The sequence below is a fragment of the Oncorhynchus keta genome, chromosome 21 (assembly GCF_023373465.1).
Source record: "Oncorhynchus keta strain PuntledgeMale-10-30-2019 chromosome 21, Oket_V2, whole genome shotgun sequence".
NCBI lineage: Eukaryota > Metazoa > Chordata > Actinopteri > Salmoniformes > Salmonidae > Oncorhynchus > Oncorhynchus keta.
The window spans coordinates 13,455,587-13,465,669 of record NC_068441.1 but is presented as its reverse complement, the minus strand read 5'-3'; the positions used below and the strand labels follow the sequence as shown (position 1 = coordinate 13,465,669).

Sequence of the window (10,083 nt, the reverse complement as noted above, 5' to 3'; positions counted from 1 at the left end):
ACAGGAGTGACCCTGTAACTCTGCGGTGAGCTTACCAATATGATAGCGTGGTAGATGCATGGAAGGAATAATTAAACTGAGAACAGTGTGAGCCTCACCCCCTCTAACTGGCTGAAGTAAAGGCGACAATGGCACTCACTATGGCCCTGTCCTTCACCACTTCTACCTGAGACCTGAGTCCATGCCAGAAACTGGTGTACAGCATTCAGTCGAAACTATCAAATTCCTTTTCTCTCAGGAGTGCGGCATGAGTCCTGAGACTGTCCACGTGGAGTGAGCATGGAGAGAGATCACATTCAAACTTCTCTCATGCTGCTGGTGCACTGGTCAAAAAATAGACAAGACAGAATGGACGGTAGAGGACGGTGGTGACGGCATGAGAGATTAGTTTGCTTGGGAAAATTGGATTATTCCCCAGATATTGAAATCAGGACATTATCAAGGGCTCTCCACTTTGACATGCATGAGTTACATGTGTGCCATTGGGAGGATGGACTGTAAAGCTATCTGAAGAAGAAAATAAAGAAACACCAGAAGAATGAGTGCCAGGAGGGAGGGGGGTGGTCAGCCATGCCTGTAATTGGGGTATCGGGTTGATTGTGGGGGTCTGCACACTGTGAAGTGTATAGTAATTTAGACTAAAAATGCAGTGAGTGTAACGTAGACGCAGGGTGTCAGGAAGCAAGTGCAGTTAGTGAGTTTAATGACGAAGAACATTGAACGATACAAAATAAGAAAAGTGTCTAAACATTGAAACATAAACAATATTGACTGGTGGGTGATAACAACGGATTGCTATATAAAGGGGACGTAATCAGTGAGGTGATGAAGAACAGGTGTACCTAATGAGGCGCATTTATGCATAATGAAGGTTGCCAGGTTTGTATAAGGATAGGTTGCCATGACCGGTGGCTAGTAGACAGATGTCGGGCACCGGAGAGGGGGAGCTGGAGTGGACGTGACATTGAGATACCGATCTGTCATAAACATGCCACTCGCAAAAGTGACATTGAGATACCGATCTGTCATAAACATGCCACTCGCAAAAGTGTAAGACGGGGATAAACGAGGGCCGTGATGAGAAGAGTTTATGCTAGAAATATAAGATGAATATAATGTATTGTAGTACATACTACATATGTATTTCCGGTATGTAAATGTACATTCTGGCAGTGTCGCTGTGTGCTAAGTTGAATGTCTTAAATTCGAGTGATAGACTCAATGTGAAGTACTAGGGACTGTCATTCTAAATTTGGGTTGGATAATTTATCAATAGTTCTAATTATGATTCGGAAAGGCGAGAAGGAGAGACAGAGTGCTGCCCTTAAGTTGTGAGGAGAGCACAAAGTGAGGGGAGGGGGCACTGCTCATCCTGCAGGTCATTTCTGAAATTAATGAAATAAGTCTAGGGAGGGTTCTTCCCAGGGAAACCTTATCTTTGTATTTTGAGAGAGAGGTTATCAGAACCCACTAGATTGTAGCTTGGGCTAACCATATTTTGGACATTGATAGTAGGGGCTTTGTTGTCCTAGCCTCAATCTCATTCTCATCAAGGGTGGTGTGAAATTATTAAACATGTATTCTCTCTCTTCCCTGTTAAAGTCAATATGTTTTCTAGGTGGCGTGGAACATGATAATTTGTTCCAGATGAGGGACTGTTGGAAACGGAATAATTTACTTGAGCAAGTTTTAGTATGTTTATAACTATAGAAGTGGTCTAGCAGTAGTAATTAATGTGTTATGGGTTAGATGGCATGATTTATGTGGAAATGTATGTGTGGCCTGGAGGCAAAGTACAAAGTGGGCCTGTCTTTGAAACTAGTGGACTGGGACAGGCTGCAAGAATGTGCACTTCCTAATCTCAATGCTTCTCCTGAATGATAAGAAGTCCGGGAGATGTGTGGAGGAGGACAAAGGTTTCGGGCTGGGACAATAAAACCACCTGCCTAGCCACAGAGATTCATTGTCCAAGACTCAGGAGGGGGAAGGGCTGTAATAATTATACTAGTTGACTGCACATAGCATGCAAATAGAGGACGAAGTGAGAGTGATATGGCGTGAGAACACCTTTCGTAAACAAAAGCTGAAGAACATACGCACATCCGGGTACTTTCCGCAGGTGCTGGAGTTGTAGGCAAACTCATGGAAAACAGAAAGGAAAATGCTGCACACTGCTGTTCATGCTCCCAGGTGATATTTTTTTACAATGTTTTGACCCTTAGGTCTTCATCAGGCATCCATATCCCAAGTGCGGGTGGAAGGTCCTATATATAGGGGCAGTACTCAGTGACATCACTTCCTGAAACAGGAAGTAAAAATGTATAACATAGTTTCACAATATTAACATTCAATGTATAAAAATATATGATCATACAGAGAATGTGATCAGTCTGTAAAGTAATATACAGTTGAAGTCGAGAGTTTACATACACCTCAGCCAAATACATTTAAACAATTTCACAATTCCTCACATTTAATCCTAGTAAAAATTCCCTGGCTTAGGTTTGGTAGGATCACCACTTTATTTTAATAATGTGAAATGTCAGAATAATAGTAGAGAATTATTTATTTAAGCTGTTCTGTCTTTCATCACATTCCCAGTGGGTCAGAAGTTTACATACACTCAATTAGTATTTGGTAGCATTGCCTTTAAATTGTTTTTAACTTGGGTTAAGCGTTTCAGGTAACCTTCCACAAGCTTTCCACAAAAAATTGGGTACAATTTGGCCCATTCCTTCGGACAAAGCTGGTGTAACTGAATCGGGTAAGTAGGCCTCCTTGCTCGCACACGCTTTTTCAGTTCTATCCACAAATATAGGGTTGAGGTCAGGGTTTTGTGATGGCCACTCCAACAGCTTGACTTTTTGCTTGTTGTCCTTAAGTAATTTTGCCACAACTTTGGAAGTATGCTTGGGGTCATTGCCAATTTGGAAGACCCATTTGCGACCAAGCTTTAACTTCCTGACTGATGTTTTGAGATGTTGCTTCAATATGTCCACATACTTTTCCTTCCTCATTTTATAATTTTCTGTCATTTTATGGCGGTTTTGGAGCAGTGGCTTCTTCCTTGCTGAGCGGTCTTTCAGGTTATGTCGATATTCGGAGTCATTTTACTGTGGATATACAGTGGGGCAAAAAAGTATTTAGTCAGCCACCAATTGTGCAAGTTCTCCCACTTAAAAAGTTGAGAGGCCTGTAATTTTCATCATAGGTACACTTCAACTATTACAGACAAAATGTGAAGAAAAAAATACAGAAAATCACATTGTAGGATTTTTAATGAATTTATTTGCAAATTAAACAGTCACACTCCAAACTCCGCTATGGCCAAGACCAAAGAGCTGTCAAAGGACACCAGAAACAAAATTGTAGACCCGCACCAGGCTGTGAAGACTGAATCTGCAATAGGTAAGCAGTTTGGTTTGAAGAAATCAACTGTGGGAGCAATTATTAGGAAATGGAAGACATACAAGACCAATGATAATCTCCCTCGATCTGGGGCTCCACGCAAGATCTCACCCCGTGGGGTCAAAATGATCACAAGAACGGTGAGCAAAAATCCCAGAACCACACGGGAGGACCTAGTGAATGACCTGCAGAGAGCTGGGACAAAAGTAACAAAGCCTATCATCAGTAACACACTACGCCGCCAGGGACTCAAAACCTGCAGTTCCAGACGTGTCCCCCTGCTTAAGCCAGTACATGTCCAGGCCCGTCTGAAGTTTGCTAGAGAGCATTTGGATGATCCAGTAGAAGATTGGGAGAATGTCATATGGTCAGATGAAACCAAAATATACGTTTTTGGTATAAACTCAACTCGTCGTGTTTGGAGGACAAAGAATGCTGAGTTGCATCCAAAGAACACCATACCTACTGTGAAGCATGGGGGTGGAAACATCATGCTTTGGGGCTGTTTTTCTGCAAAGGGACCAGGACGACTGATCTGTGTAAAGGAAAGAATGAATGGGGCCATGTATCGTGAGATTTTGAGTGAAAACCTCCATCCCATCAGCAAGGGCATTGAAGATGAAACGTGGCTGGGTCTCAGCATGACAATGATCCCAAACACACCGCCCGGGCAACGAAGGAGTGGCTTCGTAAGAAGCATTTCAAGGTCCTGGAGTGGCCTAGCCAATCTCCAGATCTCAACCCCATAGAAAATCTTTGGAGGGAGTTGAAAGTCCGTGTTGCCCAGCAACAGCCCCAAAACATCACTGCTCTAGAGGAGATCTGCATGGAGGAATGTGCCAAAATACCAGCAACAGTGTGTGAAAACCTTGTGAAGACTTACAGAAAACGTTTGACATCTGTCATTGCCAACAAAGGGTATATAACAAAGTATTGAGATAAACTTTTGTTATTGACCAAATACTTATTTTCCACCATAATTTGCAAATAAATTCATCAATAATCCTACAATGTGATTTTCTGTATTTTTCTTTTAATTTTGTCTGTCATAGTTGAAGTGTACCTATGATGAACATTACAGTCCTCTATCATCTTTTTAAGTGGGAGAACTTGCACAATTGGTGGCTGACTAAATACTTTTTTGCCCCACTGTAGATACATTTGTACCGGTTACATCCAGCATCTTCACAAAGTCCTTTGCTGCTGTTCTGGGATTGATTTGCACTTTTTGCACCAAAGCACATGCATCTCTAGGAGATAGAATGCTTCTCCTTCCTGAGCGGTATGACAGCTGCATGGTCCCATGGTCTTTATACTTGCGTACTATTGTTTGTACAGATGAACGTGGTACCTTCAGGCATTTGGAAATTGCTCCAGACTTGTGGAGGTATACAATTTTTTTCTGAGGTCTTGGTTGATTTATTTTGATATTCCCATTATGTCAAGCAGAGGCACTGAGTTTGAAGGTAGGCCTTGAAGTACATCCACAGGTACAGTGGGGAGAACAAGTATTTGATACACTGTCGATTTTGCAAATTTTCCCACTTACAAAGCATGTAGAGGTCTGTAATTTTATATCATAGGTACACTTCAACTGTGAGATACGGAATCTAAAACAAAACTCCAGAAAATCACATTGTATGATTTTTAAGTAATTAATTAGCATTTTATTGCATGACTTAAGTATTTGATACATCAGAAAAGCAGAACTTAATATTTGGTACAGAAACCTTTGTTTGCAATTACAGAGATCATACGTTTCCTGTAGTTCTTGATCAGGTTTGCACACACTGCAGCAGGGATTTTGGTCCACTCCTCCATACAGACCTTCTCCAGATCCTTCAGATTTCGGGGCTGTCGCAGGGCAATATGGACTTTCAGCTCCCTCCAAAGATGTTCTATTGGGTTCAGGTCTGGAGACTGGCTAGGCCACTCGAGGACCTTGAGATGATTCTTACGGAGCCACTCCACAGTTGCCCTGGCTGTGTGTTTCGGGTCGTTGTCGTGCTGGAAGACCCATCTTCAATGATATTACTGAGGGAAGGAGGTTGTTGGCCAAGATCTCGCGATACATGGCCCCATCCACCCTCCCCTCAATACAGTGCAGTTCCACTGGGATTCTCTGCCTCTAACCCTATTACAGGGGCTGAGTCACTGGCTTACTGGTGCTATTTCATGCCGTCCCTAGGAGGGGTGCATCACTTGAGTGGGTTGAGTCGCTGATGTGATCTTCCTGTCTGGGTTGGCGCCCCCCCTTGGGTTGTGCCGTGGAGATCTTTGTGGGCTGTACTCAGCCTTGTCTCAGGATGGAAGTTGGTGGTTGAAGATATCCCTCTAGTGGTGTGGGGGCTGTGCTTTAGCAAAGTGGGTGGGGTTATATCCTTCCTGTTTGGCCCCATCCGGGGGTATCATCGGATGGGGCCACAGTGTCTCCTGACCCCTCCTGTCTCAGCCTCCAGTATTTATGCTGCAGGGGCCAGTTTGTTGTATCTGGAGTACTTCTCCTGTCTTATCCGGTGACCTGTGTGAATTTAAGTATGCTCTCTCTAATTCTCTCTTTCTCTCTTTCTTTCTCTCTCTCTGAGGACCTGAGCCTTCGGACCATGCCTCAGGACGACCTGGCATGATGATTCCTTGCTGTCAACCAGTCCACCTGGCCGTGCTGCTCCTCCAGTTTCAACTGTTCTGCCAGGAATCCTGACCTGTTCACCGGACGTTCTACCTGTCCCAGACATGCTGTTTTCAACTCTCTAGAGACAGCAGGAGTGGTAGAGATACTGTTAATGATCTGCTAACTTGCTGACTTGCTGCACCCTCGACAACTACTGTGATTATTATTATTTGTCCATGCTGGTCATTTATGAACATTTGAACATCTTGGCCATGTTCTGTTATAATCTCCACCCTGCACAGCCAGAAGAGGACTGGCCACCCCTCATAGCCTGGTTCCTCTCTAGGTTTCTTCCTAGGTTTTGGCCTTTCTAGGGAGTTTTTCCTAGCTACCGTGGTTCAACACATGCATTGCTTGCTGTTTGGGGTTTTAGGCTGGGTTTCTGTACAGCACTTTGAGATATCAGCTGATGTAGAAAGGGCTATATAAATACATTTAATTTGATTTTATTTGAGGTACACCTCCAATTGACTAAAATGATGACAATTTGTCTATCAGAAGCCTCTAAAGTCATGACATCATTTTCTGGAATTGTCCAAGCTGTTTAAGGCTTCTATGTGTTTTCCCTATGTCTCCTCTTGGCCTTAAAGAGGAGTTAGACTTGAAACCATTTTAATAGTTGCAATAATTCTAAACTGTTTTTTAAAATCCTAATTGAATATTGTATGTGTATGTATATTACTATAAAAAATGATTACATTCTTTGTGTATGATCATATATTTTGATACATTGAATGTTAATATTGTGAAACAATGTTATACATTTTTACCCCCTGTTTCAGGAAGTGATGTTACTGAGTACTGCCCCTATATATAGGACCTTCCACCCCCACTTGGGAAATGGATGCCCGATGAAGACCTCAAGGTCAAAACATTGTAAATAAATCTCACCTGGGAACATGAGCAGCAGTGTGCTGCGTATTCCTTTCTGTCTTCCAACACCTTTCGTAAAACCTGCTGCCTGACGGGGACTCCAGGGTGAAAACATAATTATGTGTTTTTAGAGCCTTCATTTTTGTGGACACCAGCAGAACAGTATCCCCAAGGTTTAGAGTCAGGCTGAGGGAGGTGGGAATTGTCATGTTATCAAACTTCGGTTTTTGCCATAAGTGATTATAAATAGCTTAACACATTACTAATACTTGTCATATTTTGTGTTTTCTTTTGCTTTTCAAGTCTTTTGCTATCACTCTCTTAGGAACCCGAAGGAGGTTGTGAAAGTCAAAAGCTCCAGATGAAATGTCATTCAATGTCATTCAATGTCATCAGTTGTACAACAGGAGGGGTAATGGCAGATAGGGTGGGAGTAAGAGGGTGCATAGTGTGATTATAAGTTTGAGGCCAGGTCTTCATAGTCAGGGGCTGTCAGTCTCGGAGGTGTACACATACAAATCAACTGATAATATTAATCATGTTTTCTCTTCTGTTCATTTATAAGTAATTTCAAAGTTTATATAATGTAGAACAGTATGGAGTTACCATTCAAAAAGTTGGGCTGTTGGATTATAGCTTGAAATATACTTATTCATGTTACCATACTAGAATTTATTGATTGCTTATATAAGGAATGTATATGATAGGGTCAATAAAGGGTGGATAGGAACTGGGTATATGGAAAGTTGCTAAGTGCAGAAAGTTCATATTCTGCACCATGTTTCTAAGGAAGGAGGCAAAGTTCAATAGTTAGTCTCTGATAAGGCAGGCCAGCTGCGGAACTAGGGAGGAGCGAGGAATGCATCTGGGCTATGACAACACCAGTGAGAGGAACCAAATAAGTTCCTGCCTTGCAACAGAGATTTATTGGCTGTCTAGATGTGTAAGGAGTTGACCCCACCTATTAGAAGTTTATAAATATATGTTCTTATGTAATCAAACCTAGGGCTGTGGCGGTCATAACATTTTGTCAGCCGGTGAATGTCAAGCAAAAAGCTGCCGGTCTCACAGTAATTGACCATTAATTAACATAAACACATTTAGCATCTCCTGTTTTCAAAGCATAGCCTACAAGCCACTGATGCATGCCTTTGGAACATCTACATTTAAAAAAAGTCTAATAAATCCATGTAAAATAGCCTTCAAATAAATAAATCCATTATTTATTTTAGACAGGCCGCTAGAAGACAGCAGTGTATGTGTAAGTTTTAGACTGATCCAATTAATCGTTGCATTTATTTTCAAAGTAGTGTATCAAGACTGCCCAAATGTCAAGTTCATAACTGTGCACTCTCCTCAAACAATTGCATGGTATTCTTTCACTGTAATAACTACTTTAAATTGGGCAATGCAGTTAGATTAAGAATAATTTAAGCTTTCTGCCAATATCAGATATGTCTATGTCCTGGGATATTTTCTTGTTACTTACAACCTCATGCTTATCGTATTAGCCTACGTTAGCTCAACCATCCCGATGGGGACCCACCAATCCTGCAGAGGTTTTAATTTAGAGCTATTTATGTAACTCTAGTTATGATAAAAATGTTGGGCTATATGTTTTGATTTTTAATAAATTCTAAGGCAGCGTGATATGACTCGAATGATGATTTGAAAAAAGTTGAACGAAAGGCATGAGCTCTGCTTTGTTTTTTGAGCAGGCTGTACACACTTCATCAGTCTCTCATTCACAATTTGACAAGCACTTGATAATGCCTCAAATTTCCCGTTGGCTGCATCCCATTTGTGTCGCCATAATCCCCCTAAATAAATCCATTCCTTTAACAGCCAGTGGCCAATATACCCTTGAGCTGAATATAATAATTCTAATTCTCTTATCCCCGCTGCCTGCCAAAAGCACACCTCACTTACATGGCTCTCAGTCACCTGATTGGGTCTTTCTCACAGGCTACAAGTGAACACAATCACATCGAGGACGCAACTGTGTGCGTCCTTATCCAATTCCATGCACATTTCAAAGATTTTGCACTTAAATAACAAATGGAGGATGTTTTTCTTGCGGTTCATTTTCATGCCAGCCAAGTAGGCTATACTCCTGTTTTTAAAGAGAAGCAATGTGCTTAATATTAGGCAAGATGAGAAATAAATATAGTAGGCCTAGCCTTTAGAAAGCTGATGGGATCCTCCTCTTTTTAATAGAGGCCATCACTCTGTTTTCTCACACAATTGCAAAGCCTATAGGAATGTTGTGCAACATGACATCATGGGCTCTCATGAAGTGTTTGACTAGATTTATGATTACATGTGCATTGATGTCAGAGTGATTAGAGGGACAATAGAGTGCGGAGTACCAGGTTTGATAGGCTAATAATGACCATCAGCAGCATCAGTTTGGAGAAGCCTAATTACCGTGACTAAACGGTCACATGGAATTCTACTGCCATCACGACTCGTAACCGCCAGTGTGGCGGTAATACGGTCACCGTAACAGCCCTAATCATACCTTGTCTTTGCAGCTGTATGACCCAGGGGGTGAATAAACTTAGTTTGAGCTTTTTCTAGTCGTCCGTTTGAGTTTTTACTCCGTTTGTTCAGTGACAAATATTGAAAATATTAACTAGAGCCGAGATGGAGAGAAAATGTGATAAACACTGATTCCCAGAGGGTATCATGTAGACAGATGCATCATGTTACACATGTTCAGTTGCATTAAATGCATTAAAATGCATTAAAATGGAAACAAAAGCATATGTATAAGACTATTGTTCATTCTAAGCAAAAATAACAGCCTGTATGATACTTTCTGAATGCATAGCAGCCATGTAGTTTTTTGTTCACTCTCCATGTTAAGGGAATAGAGGGGACAGGACTAATTTGATCCTGAGCAGCATGAGTACCTGTCAGGTTTCATGTGGAGCTGAGCAGCCTGGTCGCCTGCAGCACAGAGTTAAAGGTGACCGATGAACAGGTGACAGGTGTAACTGGCTCTGGTTCCCAGCATGTCCCAGACACAGAGGCACAGTGTTGTGTCTGAGGAGCCGACAGGGTTGTCAGGGTTCGTCTCAGCTTCACAAACCTGGGAACACATTCTACCACAACATCATTACTCTGCT

At 41.9% G+C, this 10,083-nt stretch overlaps 1 long non-coding RNA gene across 1 annotated transcript; it reads left to right on the top strand.

The window, feature by feature from the left end:
* The first annotated feature begins 1,983 nt into the window (after positions 1-1,983).
* LOC127910291 (uncharacterized) lies at positions 1,984-8,572 on the top strand. Its single transcript, XR_008074135.1, has 3 exons — positions 1,984-2,190; positions 2,676-2,764; positions 5,994-8,572. It is a non-coding gene; the product is annotated as an uncharacterized LOC127910291 (long non-coding RNA).
* Positions 8,573-10,083: the final 1,511 nt, after the last annotated feature.